The 15,239-nt window shown below is 37.9% G+C and overlaps 1 long non-coding RNA gene across 1 annotated transcript; it reads left to right on the top strand.

Annotated features, from left to right (window-relative positions):
• Positions 1-4,498: 4,498 nt before the first annotated feature.
• LOC117084872 lies at positions 4,499-9,554 on the top strand. The gene is made up of 3 exons (XR_004437724.1): positions 4,499-4,617; positions 4,890-4,958; positions 9,490-9,554. It is a non-coding gene; the product is annotated as an uncharacterized LOC117084872 (long non-coding RNA).
• Positions 9,555-15,239: the final 5,685 nt, after the last annotated feature.

Below are 15,239 nucleotides of genomic sequence, written 5' to 3'. Positions count from 1 at the left end.
TATTCAACTGCATTGTGGAAGGAAGAAGTAAATTAGAAAGAAAGTGATAGTTATATGTGCTTAGAAATCGGCTGCTTTCAACCAAGGGAAAAAGGAACCCTTACACAAAGGCCAATGCTTTTCTTTTTTTTAATTGCAAAAGAATATTTAAAAGATAGTTAAAAGGCTTTCAAGTCTTTTAAGAAATGACAGTTAAAAGAGAATTTTGCAGCCTTTTATCATAAACTGTAACAGGAGGTGAAATCCACAATTTTCTGAAATTTTGTCCCATTTAAGCTTCCAAAATGTTTCTTATTTTTAAACCTGAAAAACATTAAAATACCTTTATCCTGAGAAGTTTGTGTCATGTTCATATCTGCTCTGATCCTCCCACAATCCACTATTTGATTATTAAAGGTAATTGGTACTTAGCATCAAATATTTAATACACTGATATCTAAGTATCTAATTTTCTTACTATCAGGCAGGAATTTAGACTTCTTATAAAGTTTTTATGCTTATCTGATTGCTGCTGCTTATAATTAAGGCCTCAATAATCATAAAAACATTCCAATAAATGTTTCAGATATAAAAGAAATTTAAGCAATATTTTTAAAAATAGGGTGAAAAAAATGACAATAGGCATCTCTTTCTCCCTCTCTGAACATATCCCCTAAAAAAACTCTCCTGAAAAAAGTTTCTCATTAGAAATAATTATGAATATACTCTCTGTGCTTCACAAAAGAGTTATAAATATAAAAAAAGGAAGTCAGATAAAATATATACACTAAAAAGGGAGAAAAGACATATAAATAATATAGTCTGTTCTTTTGGAATCCTATTTTCGAAGTGCTTTACAGATTACCATATTCTTATAGTATTTTGTGAGTTAAGTAGATAGTGAATATTCTTAGTATTTGGCAACTCAGATCATAAAGAGGTAAAATACACTAAATTGGCCACATCCCTTGAGCCTACAGCTGAGGCAGTAAGAGAACCCATGTCCCAGGACTCAGCTTTAGTACTTTGTCCACGCTCTTTTCCTCTGTCCATGGTGCTCTGCCTAGGGGATGTAGATAGCCATCCCACCCTATAGGGGTTAACTAGGCCAACTGAGAAGGGCCATGACAAAGAATAGCTTAGGCATCACTCGACATCAGGCATAGAAAGAGAACAACTAATGGGTAAGAAGAGTCAAGTGATATTGATTGGTGGCTCCCCAGGGTTGAATTCAGAACATGTTCTGCTGTCTCTTGGGTGCCAAGTTTTGACGGAAAGGGCAAAGGACAACTTGAACAATGTGGGGTGGGCGGGTGAAATCTCCATTCATTGTTGTTCACATGGGAATGGAGGGCTCGGAATGAGGGAGATCTTGACAAGGCTCCCTGCCAGTAGCGGCCTCTTGTTTCTTATCAAAAACTGAATACTCAGTCCTCCTTTCTCTTCACCGCTGGGGTTGGAAAGTATTGGGAGAGCGTATCGGTACCAGAGGGCAGAGATATTGTGTGTAGAGGACCTTTGTGCTCAATGGGAAAAAAATAGAATGAAAAGAGGAGATTCCAAAGGAGAGAACAAGACTTAGAAGTTGGAAAACGGAAAACAGACTAAATGAAAAAGAATGAGCAAGAAAGTGGCCCTGGGTCTAGAAAACACTAATTTTTTTCTTTTGCCAGAGGGTGGAAGGTCCAATGTAAAGGAAACACACACACACACACTTCAAGAAGCTCATGTAAGGAAAGACTAGGCACAACTTACATATACATTAGTAGGGCGTGGGTCAAATACATTATGGTACATCCATATAATAGAATACCATATAGGCTTTTAAAACGATTTAAGTATACAAATATTGGCGCAGACATCTAAGATTGATTTACTGAAAAAATAAAATGGCAGAGTAATTTTTAAGATATAATTTTATTCTAAAAATAATACAGGTATAGAATATGTACAGAATAATATGTATAGAAAATAATATGGAGGGTAAAGCATCAAGCAGCCAAAGGTAGTTATTTCTGGGGGGAGAAAGGGAGAAGGAGGAGAAATTATTGTGGGAGGTGATTATGTTTTATATTGCACATTTTTGTGTTTATTTGAAATTTTTTTTTTTTAGATGGAGTCTTGTTCTGTTGCCCAGGATGGAGTGCAGTGGTGTGATCTTGGCTCAGTGCAACCTCTGCCTCCTGGGTTCAAGCGATTCTCCTGCTTCAGTCTCCCAAGTAGTTGGGACTACAGACGCGCCACCATGCCCAGCTAATTTTTGTATTTTTAGTAGAGACATAGTTTCACTATGTTGGCCAGGCTGGTCTCGAACTCCTGACCTCATGATCTGCCTGCTTCAGCCTCCCAAAGTGCTGGGATTACAGGCGTGAGCCACTGCTCCTGGCCTATTTGAAACTTTTAAAAATAAAAATTGTATCATTTCCATTGTGTATTAGAAATAAATCAATAAGAAGTATAGAAATAAGTTATATTGCAAAGAAGAAACATAATACATAGGTTAAAAAGAGAAAAATTTTATAATTTGCAGTAAAACTTAACATTGAAGTAATCTATACACAGATATCTGTATCTATGAAATGGTGATCCCAAAGTAAGAGTTTTAATTTCATTTAAAGAATGTTTGTCTTCTCAAGCCTGTAATCCCAGCACTTTGGGAGGCCGAGGCAGGTGGATCACGAGGTCAGGAGATCGAGACCATCCTGTATAACATGGTGAAACCCCGTCTCTACTAAAAAATACAAAAAACTAGCCGGGCGAGGTGGCGGGCGCCTGTAGTCCCAGCTACTCGGGAGGCTGAGGCAGGAGAATGGCGTGAACCTGGGAGGCGGAGCTTGCCGTGAGCTGAGATCCGGCCACTGCACTCCAGCCCGGGCCACAGAGCGAGACTCCGTCTCAAAAAAAAAAAAAAAAAAAAAAAAAAAAGAATGTTTGTCTTAAATTGACATGAGTGGTGAATTTTTAAAAGGTGATAATTATAGAAGTGTATTATACTTTATTAGCTCAAAACTGGGTATTAGATATAATCCATAACTTACCTATTGATGTAATTGATATTTTTCAGTAATTGAGTATTTTCTTCTGATCAATTTGAATTATTCTCTTCAGCTCTTATATTTGGGTAAATCTTATAAAGTAACTCTAATTGCTTTAATTTAAAGACAGTCCTTCCAACAAGAGACTCACAAAGCACTAAGAGGAAAGGGAGAGCAATAAAATTTTACAAATATGTATTGAAACACATGAACAGCATATTTTAAATCAAGTCTTTAGAAAACAGTGGAATTTGGAAGCCGTCTGACTGGACTGCAATAGTCAACCTGCATAGATGGGCCCAACTACTCTAACTTTTGAAGTAAGTAGACTAGGTTACATGTGAAACATACAGTAATGACAATTTCACCTGGGATTTTGGATATTCTTCCACTTATCATTTAGGAAAAACTCTTACATGAAATCAGACCAAGAAGCTATCCAGGGCATTGTAAAATCTCAGCCGCAGCCATACCAAAAAGAAAAAGAAAAAAAAGTGTAGGCCGAGCACGGTGTCCCACGCCTGTAATCCCAGCACTTTGGCAGGCCGAAGTGGGCGGATCACCTGAGGTCGGGAGTTCGAGACCAGCCTGACCAACATGGTGAAACCCTCTCTCTACTAAAAATACAAAATTCGCCAAACGTGGTGGCGCATGCCTGTAATCCCTGCTACTCAGAAGGCAGAGGCAGGAGAATTGCTTGAATCCGGGAGCCGGAGGTTTTGGTGATCAGAGATCGTGCCACTGCACTCCAGCCTGGACAACAAGAGTGAAATTCCGTCTGAAAAATTAAAAAAAAGTGTAAATCTTTTGTTGTGTACAAAATCATACAGAAGTTATGTTCCCGTCTGTTTGCATATGGCAGTCAGGTAGATAGAATTCTATTTAATAGGATGTCATAAACAGTCCACTCACATAGAGCTGGGACCCTGTCCCAAATTAATGTAAGCATAAGAAGAATTTCCTAAGCTGGAAAAACTTACATGTATTTATGATTTTGGAAACTTTTGAAGGCTTGTCTTATACATTTCAGGCTTAAGTAAAACTTCAGAGACATTTCTCCCCATAGTATTGTAAAATTAGAGGCCAGGCAGAACATAATTAAAAGGCTAGGATGAGGAAAGTCAGTAGGGGCAGAGCTGGGGGTTTGTTAACGCCTACAACAGTGCGAAGAGGTGACAGGAAATGGTCCCCTTCGGACATCTGGACCAAGGTGAGGCACTGGGGAAACCCAACGGGAGACACTGCTCTCAGACGGGAAGAGTTGCTGGCTGTAAACAACTCAGGCCGTCTTGTCTTGGGATAACAGTTAAGGAATGGCCACCATGAGGGCAACGGACTTCTGAGATAACTAAACGCACCTCTACTTGGCCACTTAGCTCCTCACCAGGCCCCAGGGTCCCACCCTTCCCGGGTTGCCTTCCCAGCATGCCCCGCGCTTTTCCCGGCGTGCCCTGCTGCCGCTCCCCAAGCTGGTCTCCTGGAGGCCTCGGAGCGCCCCTCCGCCGTCTGCAGCTCCCTGCAGACTTGCAGGCCCAGACAGGAGCTGTCCACCGCCAGCATCAGGAAAAGGGCTTGCTTGCGTGCAGTAACTACGTTATTTAACGTGAGATTCCCCCAGGTCCCGTAAATGCTTGGGAAATTTCCCTAACGCCCTCCCATTCCATGTGCCCTTCAAAATCCTGAAAAACCTATGGCCTCAAGGCTTACCCACCTGGGAACAAGTCTCGTTTCCAAAAGTCAATCAACCTCAGGTTAAGCAATCTAGGGAGAACACCTGCTCAGGATCAAAACGTTTCCTCTTCATTCCTTTGCAGAAACCTTCAACTTTAGCCTATCTTGAGCTATTATTCATTGTCTAATTGCTTTGTTCCCTAGTAACTCAAATGAAATCAAATTCTGCAGAAACCGAGTTTCACTGTGTCTGGAGGAACAAGGAATGCAAAGGTAGTGTGAAGAAACGAACCATTCACCTTTTTCAGTTGTAGCATAGAAGTAAATACAAACTTTACCCAATTGTATTGTTGATACAATGAATGTGTGACATTAAGAATTTAGAATTTATAGAGTAATCTATGTGTTCACTAACGAACTTGAATCTAGAAATAATCTTGTTGGTTGGTAGCCTAATTGTGATTATCCTGTGCATTTTAAAAATGAAGAAACAATCTGTGAAAGCTTACAAGACTTTCTAAAGCCTCACATCTAGTAAGTAGCAGAACTAAGGACTCAAACCCAGGACTTCTCACTTTATTACCCATGTTAAGAAATTCTTTTTAAAAAAAGTCATTGAAGTTATTATTCAAAGCCCTTCACTTGTGTTTATTTTGATTAATATAAATGACTGTTCTATGATGACAAATATCCTTTTCTTTGAGGATAGTCTGATAAAAAAAAACTACAACACATCCATATATAGAGAGATAGACACTGTAGATACAGAGATATTATCTATACAGAGAGAGAGAAAGAGAGAGATACAATATAAGTGTACAATATAGGAAAGGCAGTTGTAGGGAAAGAAAAATAGAGAAAGAGAAAAAGTGAAAGGGAGATCACAAGGTGATATGGCTCAAAAGAGAGACCTCTCAGTTGGGAGGACCTCTGGGGATTTGGGATGACGCTGGGCCACTTGTGGTTCGTAATACCAGGATCACACTAATAATTCTCTTGTCTCAGGCTCAGCCCCACCTGGCCCTTCTGGAGCCTTTCAAGCCCATGGATCTCTGAGGGTAATTTCAGCCTGACTTTGGAGTACAAGGTGGAGAAAAGACAAGACATATTACTCAGGATGGGTAATGAGTATGTCATATACCAAGAGATCTGGCATATATGATTAGGATTAATGGTTTTTATCATCACCCTGGGTTTGATCAGATTTTTTTTTATGTGCTTTTAACATCTAATGTTAGAAAAGTAAATTCCTGGAAAATTAGTTAAAGGCTGGATTATTTCTCCATTTTGAAGTATAGGCTAAGGATACTTTTGCCAGAGTTTGAGAACTTATTTTATAATAATACCCAGATATTTTCTGAGGGAATATGATATTAAAGATTTTGACAGTAATGAAGGGAACAGAGGTGATGAAAAATACTGTTTTTCCTGCACTATATATCCTGGTCTGTATTTTAAAGATAAACTAATCTATTGGAAAAGATGTTGATGTAAGAAATTAAAGTCTTTAAAAACAAGCTCTAAACATTGTACTTTTTAAAAAGAGGATAAGAATATCATCCTGAAATACTTTTTGAATATTACATGTGATTTCATTGCATACTAAAATAATTTAAGTATCCAATTAAACACAGATTTGTGAGGAAAATAGATGGTTCTACTTAGGGATTTGGTTGAAGAATTAATGCTAAAATGCAATGAAACAAACCCAGATTTATAACAGTAGACATAGTATTATTTCTAAAACACAAAATTAGAAAAATATATTTAGCCAATATAGTTTTTTTTTTGTTTTTGAAGAATACATCGTTTAGTAAAAATTACAAAGTCCTGAACAAAAAGGTCTAAAGTCAATATATAAACACTTCGATTGTAAGCCTTCCCATTGTAGTTACCTGTAGGAGTAAATAAAGGAGCTTTATTAAATGTAAGGCTCCATCTTTTCTACCTAAGTCTTTTAGACTTTTAGGTTCCTTGGAAATTTCACCCACTAAAATCAAAATGTGATTGCTAAATCAGTATTAAGATAGTAAGAATCCAACTGTGGATTTTTTTCTAGATTATTTATTTTTAATTTATTCTTGGATTCTGTATACAAATACTATGCTTTGATATTTTGAAAAGGAGAATTTCTATAATGGGATTCCTACTTATTTTATGTCTATGAAAGCTACTTTGCATGTTTGCTATATACAGACAGAAAAATGTATGGAACTAATTTTAAAAACCCAATATATTTTCTGTTATGGAATTTAAAATAAGCCTGACAGTGACTTATTTTTTTGTCCTTGGGGAGAAATATCAGAAGCTAGTTTCCTCTCTGAGGGCAGATCAAATTTATTGTGTGACAGATGATTTCTTAAACACACTGGATCTGTCCTAAAATACTATCTTTGGGACACAGGCCTTAAGACTACCTTCTAGGTGAAGGAGGTCTTTGGGATACTTAAGAATGTAAGCTGTCTTGGATAAAGTCTGAGATGAACTATCCTGATTTCAAAATCCACTTATAGAGTATTGTCTAAAGGTTAGCTTTGAGTGTATTGACTTTGTCATAATCTTATCGTACATTAATATTTAAGTTGCTGTGGAAGGATTGTGGAGAAATCTGCTAGAAAAGTGTGCAACATGGTAAAGAGAATTATAGGAAGAGAAATGGCAGCCCTGCTCAAGCAGTGAGAATAATAAAATGGTCATCTGGCGGTTTCCAGAAACAGTTGGCAAGTTTCAAATTCAAGCTCTACCAAGTAATAACTATGTAAGGTTTCACTGTACAACGGAGATAATATATAGTACATTTACCTCATAGTGTTGTTGTAAGGATTATAGAAATACAGATAATGTGTATGGTATGTAGTAAGCAGTCAATAAATGTTTGCTATTATCATTATAGCTGAAAACTTAAGCTACTTACCTCTACCTGTAGAGACGGTGAGTGATGAGCTAAAAATATGGCCTAGATAGTTACGTTTGAGGTTTCTTTTATAATCTTAATCCATCTGGTGTCATACTAATTTTCCTTGTTATACTACCTATAATGTAACCTCCACCCCGCAATTGTCTAGCCTATATACCCTTTCAGAATTCTCTTACCCTAATGTTCATCTGGGTTTTTTGTTCACTCCTCCAAACTCTTACGCTTCCCCTTGTTGTAAAATCCTCCAACTGTACCCTTCAGAATTCCCAACCCATGAGGCACAAACTCTTCTCCATCCTCCACCCTTTTAAATACTATAATCTAGTTTAATCACAAACTGGCTTTTTGTCCAGGACATTACTTCCTTTTTCGGGAGGAAGCTGCTTATTTGCCTCGCTCTTTAGTGCGATTTCCAGACTCTTTCCCTTTAACTTTCTTCGCCCGCAGTCACCTCAGAGATCTCACTGACACTATTAGAACAGTGTTGGGAATGATAATAATTGATATTGGTAGGGTTAAATGGGGTCAATGCATGTAAAATGTCTGGCATAGTGCTAAGAACATATGAAATTCTCAGTACATTTTAGTTTTTGCTATTATATTTACCTTCTAAGTGAAGGAGGTCTTTGGGGTTACTTAGAATGTAAACTCTCTTGGAAGTCTGAGATGAACTGTGATATCCAAAATAACAACACCTAAGAAATCATGAATTGAGCCCATTCCTGACTATTATCTCCTATCTGTTCTAGTCCACTGACCTTCCTGCTGTTTCCCAGTTCTATCCCTGCACACATGTTCTCTCTTCCCTCTCTGAGCTGGAGCACAGTTTAGATTCTATTTTTCCATGAGTCATTTTTTGGTCAGTATTCTAGACTCCCTTGCTTTGTTGTCTTTTGACGCATTCTCAAACCTAGATGTGCCCAGCTGCTCATCTTGTCTTCACCTGCACCCAGGCTGCTCAGTGCTGCTGGGGAAAATCATACTACTGAGTAGGCTTACATTACTGTAAATTCATTGTCACCAGCTTTACCTGGATTCCTAGTATTTCCTGTCAATTTCTTGTCAATCCCCACTATGTTTTATTAGTCAACTCTATATTCCACTCTCCACTGTGCTTATTTCAAACCTTTTTCAGTCTCTTCAAAGCACACATTCTCTACTGGTATGTTTATGGCAGCACTATTCACAATAATAAAGATATGGAATCAACCTAAGTGTCCATCAACAGAGGATTAGATAAAGAAAATATGATATACATACACAGTGGAATACTATTCAGCTTTTAAAAAAAGAATGAAATCATGTCTTTTGCAGCAACATGAATGAACCTGGAGGCCATTAGCTTAAGTGAAACAACTCAGACACAGAAAGACAGATACCACACGTTTTCACTAATAAGTGGGAGCTAAAAAAATGTGTCCACATGGATGTAGCATGTGGAATGATGGACAGTGAAGACTCAGAGGGTGGGGACTGAGGGGGTGGGAGGCAGGGTGGAGGATTGGGGGTTACTTGGTGGATACAGCGTGTGTTGTTCCAGTGATGCACTGAAGGCCCTGACGTTACCACAACGCAATATATCCATGCAGCAAATTTGCACTTGTACCCCAGGAATATATACAAATAAATACATAAAAGCTCCTCTTTATGTTGTTATTATTTGTTTATTCTTTTTTAAGTTGACATAAAATTGTATATATTTATCATATACAACGTGTTTTAGAATGTGTATATATTGTGTAATGGCTTAAACTAATTAACATATGCCTTATTTCACATAATAAAAATTCCTCTTTTCTCAAGTACATATACCCTTACAATAGAAATGAGTTAGTCATTTGTTCATTGACTAAATATATATTGAGTACCTTCTGGTTGCCGTTACAGATTCTAGGGATACAATGGTGAACAGGCGAATGGAATGGTGAAGTCAAGTCCTGGAGATGACTGGTATGAGTCCCCAGTTGTACTAAACCTGTTTTCATGGAGTTTACACAAGAAGTGGAGACAAAAGACGGACAATAACCAAGTAGGCAGTAAACCAATAAAATAATTTCAGACAGTGGTAAGAGAGATAAGATAATAATAGCAGTGTGATAAGATAGAGACTGGACACTGAGGTGGGAGACTAATTTTGGTGGTTAGGGAAAGCCTCATTTTATCCAATACAGTGAAGGTAGTTTCACTGTTAAAAAAATACATTTTACATTAAAGAGAGTATATGCATATTTATTTACTTAATCGATTTTCAAAATAGCCTTTCTTATTATACAGATGAAAACCGAGGCTCAGGGAATTAAGGAAATTGCCCAAGGCCATACATAGCTACTAAATGACAGAGGTGGGATTCAAACGTTGGTCCAATTAACCCAAAGCTCGCGCTGTCTCCACTACACCATATTGCCACTCACCAAGACAGGCTTGAGAAAAAGGGCTTGTGTTACTGTTAGGTTTGAACAATCTTTTTTAGTATGTTTGAGGCCTTTTTTAACCTGTTTTCTACATCAAAAATAGTAATACACAATATATATGTGATGTTTTTCCAGGCACTTTTGTTACCATTATCTCACTATCACATAACCACTCAGTAAGATACAGAGCACTAAAAGACCATTGAGACCACTTTTATAACTGAAATGTAAAAGTTGAGTGATTTTCCATGATTACATAGTTATGGAATGGTGGATGTAAACTAGATTCGGATTTCTTGACTTTTAATCTTTTTTTTTTTTCTCCAATATGCCTATACAAAATATTTGTTTCCTTTTAAAGTACTGAGTTTAAGAGTTTAAATCCAAGTAAAACCTGAGAATTAATTTTCATTTCTGATGCAGAATACCAAGGATTTTTCCATTAGTCCTGGTAACTTCATTGCAAAGAAATGATAAAGAGAATAAAAGGCAGTAAGATAAACACTGTACAGGTATAACATTAAATTACCCTTTCTTTTTCTAATTTTATACAAATGAAAAAAAGGATACCCAACTGCAAAGTCCCTGAGATGCTATTTAAATTCAAGTACTTCTGAAATACAAATATGTGATAACTTATTTGCAGGTTAGGAAAAAAAGCCATTTTTGTTTGTCACATTGTTTTGATGATGTATATGTGTTGTTTTATAATTACTAAGAAAGTATACTCTGGTTTCTCTGCAGACCATATAAATATTTTGCCTTTTTATAATTTTTAAGGAAGTAATAATGAAAATGGAAAAAGAACCTTTTTGATGTTATTCTGTCATTGCGTCGTCAAAAGAAAATATATTCCCCTCTTTTCCAAAAGTCAGCTGGGTTTTATCAGCTTTGCAAAATGATGAATGAATGCCTTGTTCATTATTATTGCTTAAGTCATTCTTATTTATGCCAGTGATTCACGGATTATGTTTTGATTGTTCTTGAGAGATGAAAACACTTTCTTGCTGATGAATAAACACTGCCACTTTTAAAATATTTGTATGCAAAATGTCTTTAAAGCCATTATGAAATGCTTTGCAAGAGTATTAGGAAGCTGTTTTTCGAAAGGCATTTTTTTCTCCACCTTTTCTTTCATGCTAAGCAGCCCAATTGAAAGGCTTTTCAGAGTTAACTTGTTTAAGCAATACCAGTGTTTTAGTGTAATGAATAACTTTTTATAGAGGACAATCGCACACAATTCAGCATGCCGGTGTTTCTATTTCTGTGCTCCACCGATGCAGGGGTTCTGTGGTAGAATCTCTTTCTTTGAGAAAAGCTGAAGTGATGAAAGCCCTGATTAACCTCTGATATTCACGTGGTGCTCTTGATCTTGAGGACTGCAGCAGTCACAAAGCTTTAATGGCAGCCATATGCTTAGGGTATTGTGGATATGGGTGACCCAAATGTGAACTTGGGGGGTGACTGATGCTAACTGCTATTTGTTTCAGGTTTGGTGTGGAGATTACTGATGAAGAGTTTGACTTACTACTTGACAGAATCCCCTTGATGAAGATGGAAATGTCAGAGACCCCCAGTTCATGGCCATGTTGGATTCTTAGCACTCCTTTTCCACATTTTCTCATGTCTTCGTAATTTTTTTATTCTTGTTTTTAATACAGAGAATGTACCCCTAAAAGTACTAGGATTATTTAAATTTTCTCTTTATTGCCTGGTATCTTACTTATTAATATTTTCTAAGTGACGAAGGATTTTTGAAAAAACATTGTTAACAAAAAGGTAGAATTTTTACATGATGAACTACGGCAATGCATTTGAAACTATTTAATGTCTTAGAACTTGAATATTGGACATGGGAGGATAATGTGTGATTGAGGTGACAAACGAGGCATGTGAACTGTGTTTGCAGAGTTGGGAAGAAAATTGCAGTAAGTGACAAAAGTCAAGTCCTGGAGATGACTGGTATTTAGTCCCCAGTTGCACTAAACACTCCCCCACACACTGAGCTTTTACCCCCCTCACTTGCCTCCCAAGGGACTCCCATTACGAGACATCTTTCTACTTTCTTCCCAGAGGAGTCTGCCTGGACAGGAGAGTACACACCCATTGCCGATGGTTGTGTTAAAGGCAGAGCAAGAATGCTTTCTGAAATACTCTCAATCTGTATTTTTCTATCTGGGAACCCAAATTTTTACTCTTTTCTAAAATCTTTTCATGGATTTTATAGAGTAGTTCAAGGCTTAAGTATTTAACATTCTGATCCGTATTGACCATTTTATTCCTTGAATACTAAATTTAAGGTATGTGGCAGTCCAGGCATCTGATGAGTTGGGCTGAAGCTATTGACAGATGGGCTGCTTCTTCCTAAAGATACTTTTTTTCCCAGAGCAGTTTCAGAATATAACTATCTTCATCCCATATGCCTCCTGGACCATCCTCCAAATCTCACGATTATCTCTTTAGCCACGAAACCCACCCATGTTTTCTGTTAGTTCTTGATAGCAGGGTGGAAGTTACCAACCTGGTTTGGCCTAAAGGGCATGAGAAGAGCATGCTGCAAGTCAGAGAATGTCCTCAGAGTCGCAGGTGCTGGCAGTAGGAAGCCCTCGAAGTGAAAGAGAACCAGGAGTGCTGAGGAGCTACCAGTAGGCCTTACCTAAAGGTGAGCATCTCCTACCGTGCAATTATTCCGTAGCATTTCCCAAGCTTACTTGACCTTCTTTCATGGAGGATCTTAGAGGCTAGCATTCCACAGAACATGGGAATGCTACTTTAGTTGAATAATTTATTCATCTAAGTATTAGCCTTTATTTTAGGAGGTCAAGATCAGGTGCCTGAGAGAATGAAATGAAGCAGGGGGCAGGGGTTGTTTGTTTTGTTTTGTTTTGTTTATTTGTTTGTTTTTTGAGACAGTCTTGCTCTGTCGCCCAGGCTGGACTGCAGTGGCACGATCTCGGCTTACTGTAACCTCTGCCTTCCAGGTTCCAGCGATTCTGCTGCCTTAGCCTCCCGAGTAGCTGGGATTACAGGCACGAGCCATGACGCCCAGGTAAGTTTTTTATGTTTTTAGTAGAGACGGAATTTTACCATGTTGCCCAGTCTGGTCTTGAACTCTTGACCTCGGGTAATCTGCCCACCTCGGCCTCCTAAAGTGCTGGGATTGCAGGCATGGGCCACCGCGCCCAGCCTGTTTGTTTGTTTAAATATGGGGCCTGTAGGGAAAGATAAATGCAAGCAAGTTGTTATGAAGGGAGTTTCCTGAACTTCCAGAAGGCAGCAGGGTAGAGGCACTGAGGTCCAAGTGTCGGTGCCAAAGGAAAGGGGCAGGGTGGAAAGAGAGAGGTAGGGCACTAACCACAGAGCTGACATGAGCCTGGCCTTTTCCCCTCATTTCAGATAAATGTAAATGACAGGTCACATCTCTTTGAGTTCTTTATATTATTGACTCAACACATAAAATGACAGATTGTAATTTCATTGTTAACATTAATAAATGCCTCTACTTATCTGATATTTTACATACCCAAACTCATTATTATTCCATTTTTGCCTGTGAGAAAACAGATACATAGAAAGATTAAGTGAGTTGCGCAGGTTACATAAGTCAGTGAGCGCACACTGCCAGCTAAACTTAGGTCCATCTGATTTGAAAGTCTACAAGAGTTTCCACTATTTCACATTGCATTTCTGAATTATACAACAACAGAAATAATCGTTCCCTTTAATAAGCGTTTATTATGTGCCCCATGCCCTGCTAAGAGCTTGACATGCGTTATTTAATTTAATGGTAAAGACCATTTTCCTCAATTCCGCTTGAGTTCACTGATGGATTGCTAACTGTCCATCTCATCTGCCAGAGAGAAGGATGATATTCATTGCTTGGTGGTGTGGTGTAAAGGCCCCTGAACTGGGTGTTAGGAGACTTGGATAACAAGAGTTATAGCTTGGCTTTTCATTTAATAATGACATGCCCTTCGTCAAATCTTTGTTATCCCTTTGCTCAGGTTTTCTCATCTGTAAAATGAAAAGTTTAGCTCAAAAGATCTCCAAGGTTCTCTCTAAGTGTAAAATTCTGCTTGAAGCAGTGTATATTCTTATCAATATTAATGGAGATTTGAGGCAGCCACTTAGTATGACTTAAGAAGATGCTGTAACAGAAGCATGTGTCTTCCTGGTAAATAAGAAGAATTAACAAGCAATAACATTAAAGTAATAAATTCATTTTTAGAGTCTATTTTATAATCATCAAATTAAAATCAATACAATAAACATTTATGAGTACTTGTGTTTACAGTCAAGCATTCCTGAATTGTGAAAATAAATGTTTCTTTTAGAGAATTTTTTTTGTAATTTTGTCACAAAATCTGCATAAATGATCGAGAACTTCATTTCTTATACATATAAATGGAAATGGAAAAGAAACATAACTCAAATTGAGGAGAAAGAAGAACTATAGAAAAGAGTATATAGAATGGTTAACAGTTCCAGGAGTATTAACAATATAAAAATCCATATCACTTTAGACTATTTTTATTTCACTTCTTTGTAAGTCCTACCTTTAGTGCCCCAGTTTTTAAGGATACACATAAATACTAAAACTTTTTAAAAAACTGAATTAAACTCAGGAGGCTGAGGCAGGAGGATCACTTGAGCCCCGCAGTTTGAGGCTGCGGTGAGCTATGACTATGCTACTGCACTCCGGCCGGAGTGACCACATGAGACCCCGTCTCTAAAACAAAGAAACAAATAAAAAACTGAATGAAAATTAATGTTTTGACCATAATAAGTATTTGAAAAAACTATGGCAAAAGATGACAAAGTCCATTAAGAACAAATGGTAGGCTTTGTGACATGCTCACACTAGTTTCATCACCAAGAAACCAATGGAATTATTTCGCTGGGTTTGTGACTTACCTCATTCATTTTCTAGGCAGCTGTCCCACCAGGAATACCATGTCCAAGAGCAGGATTCTCCTTCCAAAGTGTGTGTGTGGACTGGAGAAGCAGCCTTTGGAAGATGGGGCTACCCAGACTTTATAGAGCCTGCTCTAATTCCTTGGAGGTCTGCAATCTCCAGGTTGTCAGTCATCCAGGACCATGGCTGTTGGTGAGACAGAGTGCCTCCTTCTGGGTGAAGAACTCTGTATTACTTTCCGAGGGCCACCATCATGGGGCACCACAAACTGGGTGGCTTAAAATGACAGGAATGTCTTCTCGCACAGTTCC

Source organism: Trachypithecus francoisi, unplaced genomic scaffold (genome assembly GCF_009764315.1).
Source record: "Trachypithecus francoisi isolate TF-2019V2 unplaced genomic scaffold, Tfra_2.0 Lachesis_group1, whole genome shotgun sequence".
NCBI classification, from domain to species: Eukaryota; Metazoa; Chordata; class Mammalia; order Primates; family Cercopithecidae; genus Trachypithecus; species Trachypithecus francoisi.
Note: the sequence above shows the minus strand (reverse complement) of the source record. Positions and strands in the feature narration are given on the sequence as shown.